The sequence below is a fragment of the Lissotriton helveticus genome, chromosome 12 (genome assembly GCF_964261635.1).
Source record: "Lissotriton helveticus chromosome 12, aLisHel1.1, whole genome shotgun sequence".
Classification (NCBI taxonomy): Eukaryota; Metazoa; Chordata; class Amphibia; order Caudata; family Salamandridae; genus Lissotriton; species Lissotriton helveticus.
Window position 1 is genome coordinate 263606672 of NC_136073.1, and position 12877 is coordinate 263619548.

The 12877-nt window shown below is 42.4% G+C and overlaps 1 long non-coding RNA gene across 3 annotated transcripts in view; it reads right to left on the minus strand.

The window, feature by feature from the left end:
• LOC144798639 (uncharacterized) overlaps positions 1–12877 on the minus strand; it is a 320650-nt gene that overhangs the window by 17730 nt on the left and 290043 nt on the right. For all 3 annotated transcript variants that reach the window (XR_013603589.1, XR_013603590.1, XR_013603588.1), the window contains exons 2-3: positions 9696–9894; positions 9043–9193 (exon numbers count right to left, since the gene is read on the minus strand). This is a non-coding gene — a long non-coding RNA (uncharacterized LOC144798639). The remainder of the gene's footprint in view (positions 1–9042; positions 9194–9695; positions 9895–12877) is intronic.

Consider the following 12877-nt stretch of genomic DNA (forward strand, 5'->3'; position numbering starts at 1 on the left):
CGGACCTCAATAATTACAGATCCATCTCTCTGCTCCCCTTCCCAGCCAAAGTAATTGAGAAGGCCATCAATGCCCAACTCACCAAATTCATCGAAACAAACCACATCTTGGACACCTCCCAGTCAGGCTTCAGAAACAATCACAGCACAGAGACTGCACTCCTCACCGCAACAGTTGACATCTGCAGTCTCCTTGACCGAGGCAAAACCACAACTCTCATACTCGTGAACCTTTCTGCCCCTTTCGACATTGTCTCCCAGCACACCCTCTACACAAGACTCCCCGACACCAGCATCCACGGCAAAGTCATAGAGTGGATCATCTCCTTCCTCACCGGCCGAACCCAGAGATCAGGCTTCTACAGTTCTCTTCAGAGCCTACACAGATAAGCTGGGGAGTCCCTCAGGGCTCGTCCCTGAGCCTTACCCCCTTCACCTTCTACATGGCCCAGCTGGCAGTTATCACCAGAAACCACGGACTAAACATTGTCTCCTACGCCTTTGACAACCAGCTGATTCTGTCCCTCACCGAGGAACCTACAGATGCAAAGAGCAACTTCCACAACGCGATGAAGGCAGTAATCACCAGGATGAGGGCAGCTGCCTCAAACTCAACTCCGACAAAACCGAAGTCCTCATCCTGGGAACCACCCCCTCCCTGAGACAACTATTGGTGGCCCACAGCGCTCGAAGCCCTCCCACACCCTCTGACCACGCCCGTAACCTCTGCATCATCCTTGACTCCTCGTTCTCAATGGACCGCCAAATCAAGGCCGTCTCATCCTCCTGCTGCCACATGCTCCATCTGCTTCAAAAGATTTTTAAGTGGATCCCCACCGAGTCCAGAAGAATGGTCATTCAGGTGCTTGTCAGCAGGAAACTCAACTACGGCAACACACTCTACGACAGCACAACTCAGAAGCTCCAAAAGAAATTGCAAAGAATCCAGAACACCGCCGCAAGACTTATCCTAGACATCCCCCGCCGTAGCCACGTCACTGATTACCTGAGAAACCTCCACTGGCTCCAGATCAACACAAGAATCACCTTCAAGCTCCTCACGCACGCCTATAAGCCCTCCACAACATTGGACCTGCATACCTCAACCACCACCTCTCCTACTCTTCCACCAGACACCTCCGCTCCGCCAGCCTGGTCCTGGCCAATATTCCTCGGATTCGCAAGACCACGATCGGATGAAGATCCTTCTCCTACCTCACCGCAAAGACCTGGAACTCTCTTCTTCACTGCCTCATCTCAGGCTGGACTTCAAGACCTGGCTTTTCGACTGAAATGGCTCTTCAACTGAACAGCAGAACCAATCCCCCAGCGCCTTGAGACCATAACGGTTGATTAGTCGCACTTTGTAAGAACTCTGATTGATTGACTGATTGATCGGAGTTAGACTTGCTGCATGCACCCCTAATGTGTGTGAATAAACACGGTATGAACGCCTTATTCTTTATTCTTTCAAGAACACCTTGGTAGCATACCAAAGTTGCAAAGAAGGAAATAAAGTTTGCTTTGGGGTTAATCAGATTTTAGAAAGAAAGCGGATAAAAATATGATTCGTTTTTTTCTTTATTTTTGATGTGCTTTTATGGTTGTAAGTTTCCTTCTGATACTATTTAATTGAGTGTAGGAGCTGGGAAAGGTGACTATTAGTAAGTTACAGTGGATAAAGGGAAGTGGACCAGGGTGGCGTTAACATTACTTTACCAAGTATAATCTATTCTGTTCAATACTTCTGGAGGGGAAGTGTTACAGCGTAGTTGGGAATTTTCTTCACCTAAACTTCACAAACTCCTGTATTGTGAGAGAGTTTGAAGTAATGGAGCATTGGGTATGTGGCAAAAAAAATCGCAACTGTAAGGATTGATTCACAGTTTGCTTTGGTGAGCTGACTGTAGGTGTCTTGTTGGTTGCTCAGGTGAGAACAGTCTATATATATATCCATCCATCCATACATGTATATATATATGTATATGACAAGGCTGTCCGCAGCCGAAACATGTTGTTAGGAAAATAAACACCCTTGGAGCAGTAGCGGAGTTGCGTTATTTGTGCAATCTGAGAGCACCGTTACTTTGGGACTTTGGAACGTTTACATACCGGCGTGCTCGGCCGGCATTGGTGCCACCTCCCTCGGGGCCACCTTCAGCGCGCACAGAGCGGATTTGGAAAACATATATATATATATATATATATATATATATATATGTTTCAAAATGACGATGCTGTGTACGGTGTCAAATCTTTTTTATTTTGCCGCTGCAGCGGCAAAATAAAAAAGATTTGACACCGTACACAGCATCGTCATTTTGAAACTTATATATTGAGACTTGGCTCGAGGAGTCTCTACAGACGACGCAACTCTCGGTAAGGAGTGGCAGTGGATGCTCGAGTAACAAGTTTTCATATATATATATATATATATATATATATATATACATACATACATACATACATACATACATACATATGTATATCTGAAAAACAAAAGGTCTTGGCTAATGCCAGACCTAAAACTGAGAGACGAAAGAGGAATATGTTGCATGCCTAATGTTTATTGTATGACTTTCGTCATCTTGTTTCTTTCCGTTAATATTTAATCTCCTTATTTTTTATTATGATATTTAACTATGTGGCAAAATGTGTGAATAGAGAAATTAAAATGAGATGAGGTGAATCATTAGTCTGCAGTAGAGACATGTTTTTTTAACTATTGGCTTGTCACAAAGGAATCAAAAACAATATGTGTGAAAATCTCGGTGCAGAATGCAGCAATGTGTCATCGATGTAATCATGCGGACCTCTGCAAGAGCAGTAGGGGTTCTAAAATGGAAACCGGGGCATAAACACGCATTTCAAACCCTTGATGACCCTAGCACAGCGCGTTCTAGTCGTCAGAAGCAGGGCAGGCATCTCCGGGAGTCAAGAAAAACACATTCCCTCCAATTGTTGGCTGTTAATATGATGTTATTTTGTCATCAGTCTGTCAAACCCATTCTTTCTTGAATGCAACTCAGACGCCTCGTGAACGCAGCAAAGAAGCAACGTTTCATGAACACAGTAGAGACGTGTTTTGTACGTAGCAGAGCGTCTCGTGAACGCAATAGAGATGTAACGTAAACAAAATAAAGATGTATCATGAACTCAGTAGAGTCGTGTGATATACGCAGAACAGACGTATTGTGAACGCAACAAAGACGCAACCTACGCACAATTCGTGTATCATGAACTCAATAAAGGCTTGTTTTGTACGTAGCACAGTCGTCTCGTCAACGCAATCCAGATGTAAGATAAATACAATACAGATGTATCATGAAAACCGTAGAGACTTCAGGGCAGATTTACAAGCCCCTTGCGCCTCATTTACGCCGCCGTTGCGTCACTTTTGTGACGCACCATGGAGCAACTCCTGCTCCATGGTGCGGGGTTCTTACAACATGACGCAATTGGGAGATACGTCACGTTGTAATGCCCTGCGCCACATGTAGGCGTTCCTGTGCAGGGGGGGCGTTCCGGCGCAGGAACACCTCCTAAAAGTGGCTGAGTGAAATCTACAAGATTTCACTCAGTCACTTTTGGGCCCATGCTGCGTCGAAACCCTGCGCCTGCTTGAAGCAGGCGTAAGGATTGACGCAGCATTAACTAGATAGGGCCCCCAGAGCATTGCTGGAGCTGGGTCGCGCTCGCGACGCAACTCCAGCAATGTGTCACTTTTACGGCACAGATGCGTGACGCATCTGTGCCGATTTTGCACCATGGTGCGCCACATTGTAAATGCGGCGCATCCATGATGCCGGAGCTGTGGCGCACAATAACTGGCGCATCCCTGCTGATTTGCAGGGATGCGCCAGTTATTGTAAATATGTCCCTTCTTTTATACGTAGCAAAGACGTATCATGGACACAGCTGAGAAGTAATGTAAGCACAATCTAGATGTATATGAAACACAGTTGAGATGTAGAAAAACAAACTGCGGATGTGTCATGAACGCAGCGGAAACGTGTTTTATGTACAACACAGGCTGATTGTGGATGTAACATAAGCACAATACAGGTGTATCGTGAACGCAGTAGAGCCATGTTATACTGTGATCGCAGTTGCAGCGTAAGCACAACACAGATATATTTCAAACGCAGTAGACATGTGATGGAGCGAGATTTAGAAATAAATTTATTTCAACTCGCAAAGTTAATACTCCCATAACAGATAATAATACTAATAAAGTGTGCGATGAAATATTAACCAACTTAGTTTAAAAATTACAGAACACTACACGCGGGATACTAATATATGTGCTCATATATGTGCTTATGTTGCAAATGCATGTGTGTGTGTAATAAATAAACTTTTTTTGTTTATCGTTTTTGTCAGTATTAAATGCGGCTGATTTATAATTGCATGTGCTTATTTTTCGTGCTCATGTTTTGTTTTTCTGTCTTTAAATGTTGCACGAATCAGTTTGTTGCTTCATTTGCTTTTGCTAGGTAACATAGTTTAATGGGTAATTATTAGTAAAGGTGGGAGGGTAACAGAACGAACTTTATTTCTCACATTAATTGATGGTTTGTTTATGCATTAGTTCTGAGAGTGGGCCTAAAGAAGATGGCTGCCAGTATTTGCAGTCTTCGAGATTGACCAGAGCTGTACTTTCACTCATGCGCGGTACATTTCTGCTGAGCTGATATTTTCTATGCAGAAGTAATCCTGGTCGTATCAAATATGTTCCTTGGTGGCTTTGTCAAGGACAGGACGGATGTGGTTCTGCCAAGTTTAGGAAGCAAAAGTTTCCTCCGTCAAAAGTATCATTTTGAGGATGCAAAGAGGATGATGAGACTAAGAACAATAAGGGCAAAGATGAAGCTCCGGACTTGGTCATGAGCGTGTGACCTCATTGTGGACTGTCGTGGCTTAACCAATGAAATATCTGAATTAATAAAAAATATATATATACGCTGCTGTTACTTTAGTTAGTTAGAAAGGTATAAAAACTGACCCTTTGGGAGGGAGAGCGCGCTTGCTGCTTATTTTCTCCTGAGACTGAGACGTGCTGTCGGACTTTTCCTTGGACCACGTAAGGATCATTAGGCCTAATGACTTTAACTTTATTCTTTTAGGTGAAGATGAGTTTTAGACAGGGATGTTAGGGTTTAAGTATTGGGAAAACTGTTTAATCATTTTAAATTAAGCTAACTGATTTTGCTTGTGACTGTCAATATTTTGGTTAATCCTCTAAAAAAGATAAATGCTTGAATAAAAAGATTCTAATAAAAATGCACTTTCTTTGAATAATAGTTAATAAACAAAAATTCTTAAACTGTAAGCTGGCCTTGCTATTTATGAGTTTTAGGTTACCATTAGCAGAGTCATTCACCTAAGTGGCTTAATTAAATACAAAGTTTTATATTATCATGGTGAAAGCATTATACTACAGTTGTATATAAATATGTATATAATTTGTGAATAGGTTTTATTAATTAGGTCACATGATTCAGTTGCTCAAATATGTCATGTAAAAAATATGGGCCTTGTGAATGATTTATGATTAATGGTGAAAATTGTGGAGTTGGGTTGTGTAGCTTATGGCATATTTTCCATAGGGGCGCTGGATCACATGCATTTTACATGCGGCACAAAGATGTTTTAAGGCTGGGGAAAAGTGGGTAATTGCCCAGAGCCCCTACCATCCAAGGAACCCCCGTCTTTTAGAAAATGAACTTTCTCTCTCTAGCTCATCTCTGTCTATACCTATATTTCACCCTCTCTCCTTTTTTCCTACCTCTGACTCTGTCTCTCTTTTTTCAGTGTCAACGTAAGAAATTTTGGGGCCCCGGAAAGACATATTTCCACTGACTTTGTGTGCCCCCATTTCTGAAAGTTTGGAGGACTTCATTTGGTCTTCAATTAGCAGAAAATGAGTAGTATAAGAAGTGGTGGCTGCTGCCACTAAAACTTGGTGAGGGCAGCATGGGGGAAAAAAGAATAAAAAAATAAAAGAACTTACCTGCCGCTGCTAGACGCCGCCTCAGTGCTTCTCTGGTCCTGCGGCCTCTGCGCTCCTCTGCTCCCCACCCCACCCATTCCAGACGCTGCTCTCATGCTATTACCCAGCGTGAGAGAAGCGACGGGATTGCTCAGTTAGGGACAGGGAGCCTGTGCCTGTTCTCCCACCCGGCTGTGCAAGACAGCTGGGTTGGAGAAATGTAAGTGCGCATGTCTGTTTGGCTGTCCTAATACAGACGGCCAAACCGACATGCAAACTTACAGTGCTCCTACCACTCCGCACTAGACTCTGCGGACTCGGCAGAGTATGTAAAAAAGAAAATGATAATAAAATTGTTTTATTATTTTATTTCATTTGCTGCATTTCGGAGGTGAGGGCACGCTCCTCCGCCATACCGGAGGAGCCGCCCCTGAGTACAAGTCAAAGTTGTTACAAATGTAGCCCCTCAAAATATTCCTTGCCCAGGGCCACACAAATCTTTAAGACGACACTGGTGCAGCACAAACGAAGCATGAACGCAGTCAAGGCTTAATGTAAACACATTCAGACATATCATCAATGTGTTAAAGAGACATACGTTAAAGGAGCCATCAGATGACATGTGAACATAATACACATGTGCCATAAATAGAAGAAAAGTAATAAAGCAGGCACGTCAAGAGTGTATCTTGAATATAGCACAGGGATATCTTGAAAGCATTATGGTTGTTTGTTTTGCAAATGTCACATGATGGATATTGGTGAAATACATAATATTGTTAGTCTGCAAAGAAACATACTGATGCAGACAGGGCAGGAGAAGGTGGGAGCATCCAGTGTAAAGCCGGAAATCTAGTAGGATCTCTAGGTACAACAGCACAGACAAAATTGTTCAGAAGAGATGGAGGTGGCCTTCTTCCTCTGAAACAGTCATCCTGAGGGCATCTGGAAAGGCGCTTATTTTTGGGTTATTATTTATCATTTTACAGTTATATATTGCTTCTGTAGCATTGTGAGTATTAAGGTGCTTTAAATAGAACTCTGTTCAGCTTGTTTCAGATACAGGAAGCATGTCAAATTATGAATTATAATGCAGATCTCATTTACTTAACCCCTTCTGCGCTCATGACGAGCTCAGCTCGTCATGAGTGACGACGCTCGTACGCTCATGAGCTGAGCTCGTCATGTAACGCGTTTTTTGTTAAAAAAACGCAGCGCACAGCGGGAAAACCGCTAGTGCGCATGCGGTTAAGAACAGAAAACACGAGGCACTGAGAAGGTACGTTGTATAACTGAATTACGATAGTAAAGAGAGCCATCGCATCATGTAAATCAAGAGATTTCATACTCAGGAAGCTGCTTTACAAACAGTCTCTGGAGCAGCAATTACTTTATAATACTTGTGCTTATTTTGAGCCGGTGGTTGCCAGTGGAGGCCACTGGCACTCATTTCTGGGCACTGCCACTTTTTTTCATTATCAGACATTTCCCGACATCATGTGAGCGAACAAAAGGGGCGTAGCTTGGTCAGTAAGATTAGAGGCATGTGAATGTCAGATTTTACAACAATCACGCAGGCATATCATGTTAACATAAATTATATGAGAAGCACAGCATGAGGGGGTCAAGGGGCAGTGGAAAGGAAGAGGAGTGGGGATTGTTAGGGGTACTTAAAACTCATTATTTTCTAAAATAACCAAGATGTTTTAAGTTCTTCAAAACAGAGATGAGTATGTGTGTCTGTACTTTTGACTGTGCGTATACGTAAAAATCCCAGCTGAAAACCGAAAGACACCTCACCATACCCGAAATGAAAGCACCTGTACCCAACTATTTATTAGAAAATACATTTATTTGGGGGGTGCAGTACCATAAATACCCCCCCCCCCATTCGAAGGTATACCCCTGGGGGAAAGCAGGCATGGGGAAAGTATGTGATGTTTGCCTCTACTCCACTGTCCTGCAGCTGCATGGTCCATGGTGGAAGCATAGAGATGTAGAATCCTCTGGATCTAGAGGCATTTCGGATTTGATTAGATTGTTGTCTCACATCTACACACTCTGGAATTAATTTATAGTTCTAAAAATGTATCAATAGCACATTGTACCTTAAATGATAGTTATATGTACACCGGGAATGAAGACTAGGAAGGGCTGCAATGCAATAGGTCTCGCATTTGTTAAAGTTAGAGCTGTTGGCATTGAAAATAACAATGTTTTTTACCTTTGTTTTTTATTTGCTATGTAGTTATTATATTAGCATAGCACTATTGCCATAGGGATAAAAAAGCAAAAGAAAAAAAGATTGTCATTTTCAGTGCCAACAGCTTTAATTTTAACAAATGCGGGACGTCATGCATTGGAAATGCAATCGGTCTCGCATTTGTTGGAGATGAAGTTTTTGGCATTATAAATGGCAATGTTTTTTACCTAGCCATGTTGCAGGGAGCAGTACCATATGTGGCCAAAAGAGGTCTGATTTGACCTGTTTTGGCCACATATGGTACTGCACACTGCAGAAGATATGGTAATTTCACCCTACCCATAACGCAAGACAGTACCACTAGAACATTGAAATAGCTATGTCCATATATACCATTAGTAGCTTTGAAACATGACAAAAGAATTATTATAGTAATTACGGATTAGGTTGTACTCTGAGTGGAGCTGATGAAGGGAAATTTATAGAAGGTCTCATATAAATGTGAGATGTGTAAGTGAGTAAAGTAACCACTGCCAGCCTTGCTTTGGACCAAGCGTGTGTCCTGCCTGAAGCCTTGTAAGAAAATAGGGCTCTGAGGCTGTAAATAAAATCTAGGGAGTAACCACACATGTAACAGGGGTTATCCTCATGGGAGGTTTCTAGAAGAGACAAGGCGGTACTTTTCATGTTTGCCGGTCTCGCACGACCAAAGAACTACGATTATGGTCGGCATCCGCTAATGCACATGCTTGGGAATCGGCCGAGGCGCTCATTAACTCGCTGATCCCGAGCAGAGACTCTTCGCGTTCCTGCTTCAAGAAAGTGTAGAGCGCTTCCAAGTCACCTACCTGTCCTTCTGGGTCTTCGTTCATTCTCCGTCTGCGCCATTTCGCCATGGCAGTTTCTCCTGCATCAGCGTTTCCAGTTCCTGCTTTCCTGAGTCATCTCCACATCTCTGCGACATCGGTTGTAGGCTCCAATCCCCTGGGGGTGTTGTTCCTATAACAAAGAGACAAAAACAGAGACAAAACTGCATTCATTCATTCACGGTAACAACGCTTTTGCGTTTACACTATTATCTATTATTTGGCTCCTTTTTGTACTTATCTGACATGGGCCAATGCTCTTTAATGCATTGTATACTCTCCACCTTGGCCTCAGGCAGACCTAACAATATTCCTATTTCTCTTTAGGAATCTACAGGACAGCAGGAGCAGACCTCCATAAAGAGCATCATAGAGAACCTTATTTTATTTGGAACAATTTTGGCCAGTTGTTACATGTCTTTAGGTGGGTGTTTGTATAGTTGTTTACATTTCCTTATACTTTGCTCTCCAACTCGGAACACTTTATTACTTGTGTCTTTTTCCCTTTCTAGACATACACACCTTTTTGCTTACCCCTGTTACCAGAATGCATGGAAGAACGGAATTATTCAGGTAGATACAGAGACGGATAGAGAGGATTTAGTTGTAAGATTAGAAATACCCTGCATGCTTACCTCTTCTTCTGTTCTCTCTCTTAACAGAACTGTCTCTTGGTTGACTGGTTCTGTCCCAGAGTGGGGAGCGACATGGGACCTTTTGCTTTCCTCCTTGTTTTGTCCCTTCTTCACCAGGTTACTGTTGGTACTGTGACTCAGTTGGATACAATAGATGACCAGGAGAGGTTGAGGACCTTTCATAATTTGCATGACGCTCCTGCGGAAACGAGAGTAGAACTTGTCAGTACTAAGGAGGGACTACGAAGCCTAATGACCGATGAAAAGCCACCATTTACAAAGGACAGGGACAGGAGCCAATTACAAAGATGGGTGGAAAGTGGGAGCAGCTTTAAGCCCATATCCTGAATACAGCATGTCTTGAAGAGCCCGTGCAAGCGTGGCCTAGGCGAGACCTAAAAATGCATGGGAGTCACTTTTGTAGTTTTTGACTTGGAAGGATGAACTCTCAAACACTTCGCTTAATTGGTGGATTAGAGCACATTTATTAGTACTTAGTGTAGATCTTTATTTTTTTACTTAAAGTAATGCCTATTACACAGAAGACACAATACCGACTAAAAGTAATATTACGCACACAGATAATTTCTTCAGATGAAAGAAACACCCTGAGTATGTAGGTATAGCTAGGTGCCCACAAGCAAAATACATTTGCCACAAACGATAAAAACCTCACCCCAACTCAAAGGTACTTACCTAGTGTGGTAAATACCCTACCCTACTCTACACAAGTAGTAATCAAGGCCTCAGCCTTTGGAAGGAGGCTACAGATTTGATAAGCATGTCATGTACATCCCCGGCTTCCAGCTGGGCTAGATTTGGGGTGCACTGTTTAGCAATAGGAGAGTTTCACATTTTTTTGCAGGGTTTCCGTATGATGTGATCATGATCCACACTTCTTGAGGTCTGAAGGCACCCCTAAATCTGTTTTCAGTATAAGCTGTACAAAAAACATAACTAGGTTAACTGCATTATTTTAGTTGTGTGCCAATTTCTACAATTATCCTTAATTTTCATACCAATATGTTTGATGGATTATTTATAGAGCTTTAAACCCAACTTTTGCGTCTTATGAGAGGTAACGGAGTGCATTCTACTCGAGACCTAACAAGAACAGGCTTATCCTAGTGTTCATTGTGGAGGTACAGGTTGTTGCCCTTGACCACATATTAGACTTGGAGACTGAAAGAGATCTCAGAATCCAGTATTATTTCCAGGTTTCTATTTCTCAGCAACATGGATGGGGTGCTCCTTGAATGGGAGGTCAGGCAGGGGTAATGAGTCCAATTCTGTTTGCCCCAGCACCATAACCTTAGTCTTAGTCAGGCGCAGGCATAGGAAACTGTCTTCATCCAGAGGCACAGGTGGTCTAGATATGATGAGTTGGAGCTGCTTAGAGAGTTATTATATTTTTTATTATGTGCCTTTGTGTATGCACAACTATGCATTTTATCACGCCTCTGTGTGATGAATTCTCCTGTACTGCAAGTTTATGTCAGAACTACCAATAGGTGTATTGTATGGTATTGTTTTGCATTGTGATTGCATTTATATAGTGCTTTCTACACTTGACGAGGCACAGAAGCGTTTCGTGGAAGGCTAGCACATCACTGTGGGATGCTTAGAACGTTAGAGATTGTGTCATGTATATGGAAATGACAATTAGTCGTGCTGTTTGTCACACAGCTGTCACAGTTTGAAAGCAGACCGTCATGCAATTTGTCAAGCAATCGTTTACATATAGTTATCATTAAGCTTTAACGTAATATGCTATGGAATCTGTCATCAATATACCTTGAAATGGTCATGCAGTTGGTCATACGGGTGATCGATTGTGTAGTCTGATATATAAAGTTCTCTTATAAACTGTCATCCCTGCTTGCATGTTGATGGTCATGCAAGCAGTCATGCCTGCATGCATAGTACAAATAGTACAAGTAGTAATACTTCTCAAGTTACCGGATGGCTGGTTTATGAAAATATTTTGTTTTTAAATAGTAGTAGACTGTACTATTGTGAGATAGTCAGGCAGTGTCATTATATATTACATATTCTGCAGCTTCATTCACAAGACCGTTAACCTTGATGCTGTCCATTTTGTCTGGTTAGTGACAGCCCCTACCAATTCTGTTTTAGTCACACTTGCACTTGCTCCATGTGCAACTTTTATGGGCGACTGTGCCTGGTATTGACTGGCAGTCTCTTCCGTTCCTTATGGATTTTCTCATTTTAACACAGCCACCGTGTGTATTGTATATTCTAGCCAGTCCAGAAATAGAGCACCATTGTTTTTCATTCTTATTGTGAAGTATTTGGTAGGTCAGGGTTAGTGGCACTTTTAGTTGTCTGGTTCTTCTGCGAGAAACACGGATATAGGAAGCTTTATTGTTGCATACCCCTGGTATTACCTCCTGTTCTAGTCCTTTTGTCAACTTGTGGGGCTATGGAGTGGTCAGAATCGATTGTTACGTCTAAGTTTCTCACTTCTATTTATGGTGTGGGTTGTGCCCCAAGATAGTGAGGCTAGTTTGTCAAAGGATAGTTTGTTTTCCAGTTCCCACATGGGAGAATTTTTGTTAGCATCCATTGCTCGGTAGCTCATAGACAACCATCTAGGCTTCAGTTATCACGATCACTCCGCTTTTCCAGTTTCAGGATCATCTGTGTGTCATCTACGTAGTTATAGCGTGTGACATTAGGTGTTTTGATGTGTTCTGGAGGAGGGCTCAAGTACAACTGAAGAATAGTGGAGCAATGATCAGTCATTGAGTTATACCTGCCTTGATACTGAAAGGTGGGTATGTGAATGCAGGTACGGAGATAATGCTCGATCTGTCGCTAAGCTAGGAGGTGATCCAGTCAAAGATGCTTCCCTTTATGTTGGTTTCTTTTAGTTTTCCTAGGAAGGAGTGGTGATACACATTGTTGAAGGCTTCCGATTGGTCCAGAAGTAATGCCACCACACCATATTTATCCACTGTGGTTTTCAGAACGTCTCTGATTAAAAATATGGTAGATTATTTTACCACTCCTTGGGCAAAAGCTTGTTTTTTGTAGGATAGCAGCTCGTTCTTCTTGTGTAGAGTATATTGGGCTCTGCTGGAAACAGGATGGTGGTTAAGGATTTGTTTAAAATGTTAATTGAAGGGATTTTGACAGCAGTCTGTATGAGTATATTCTGC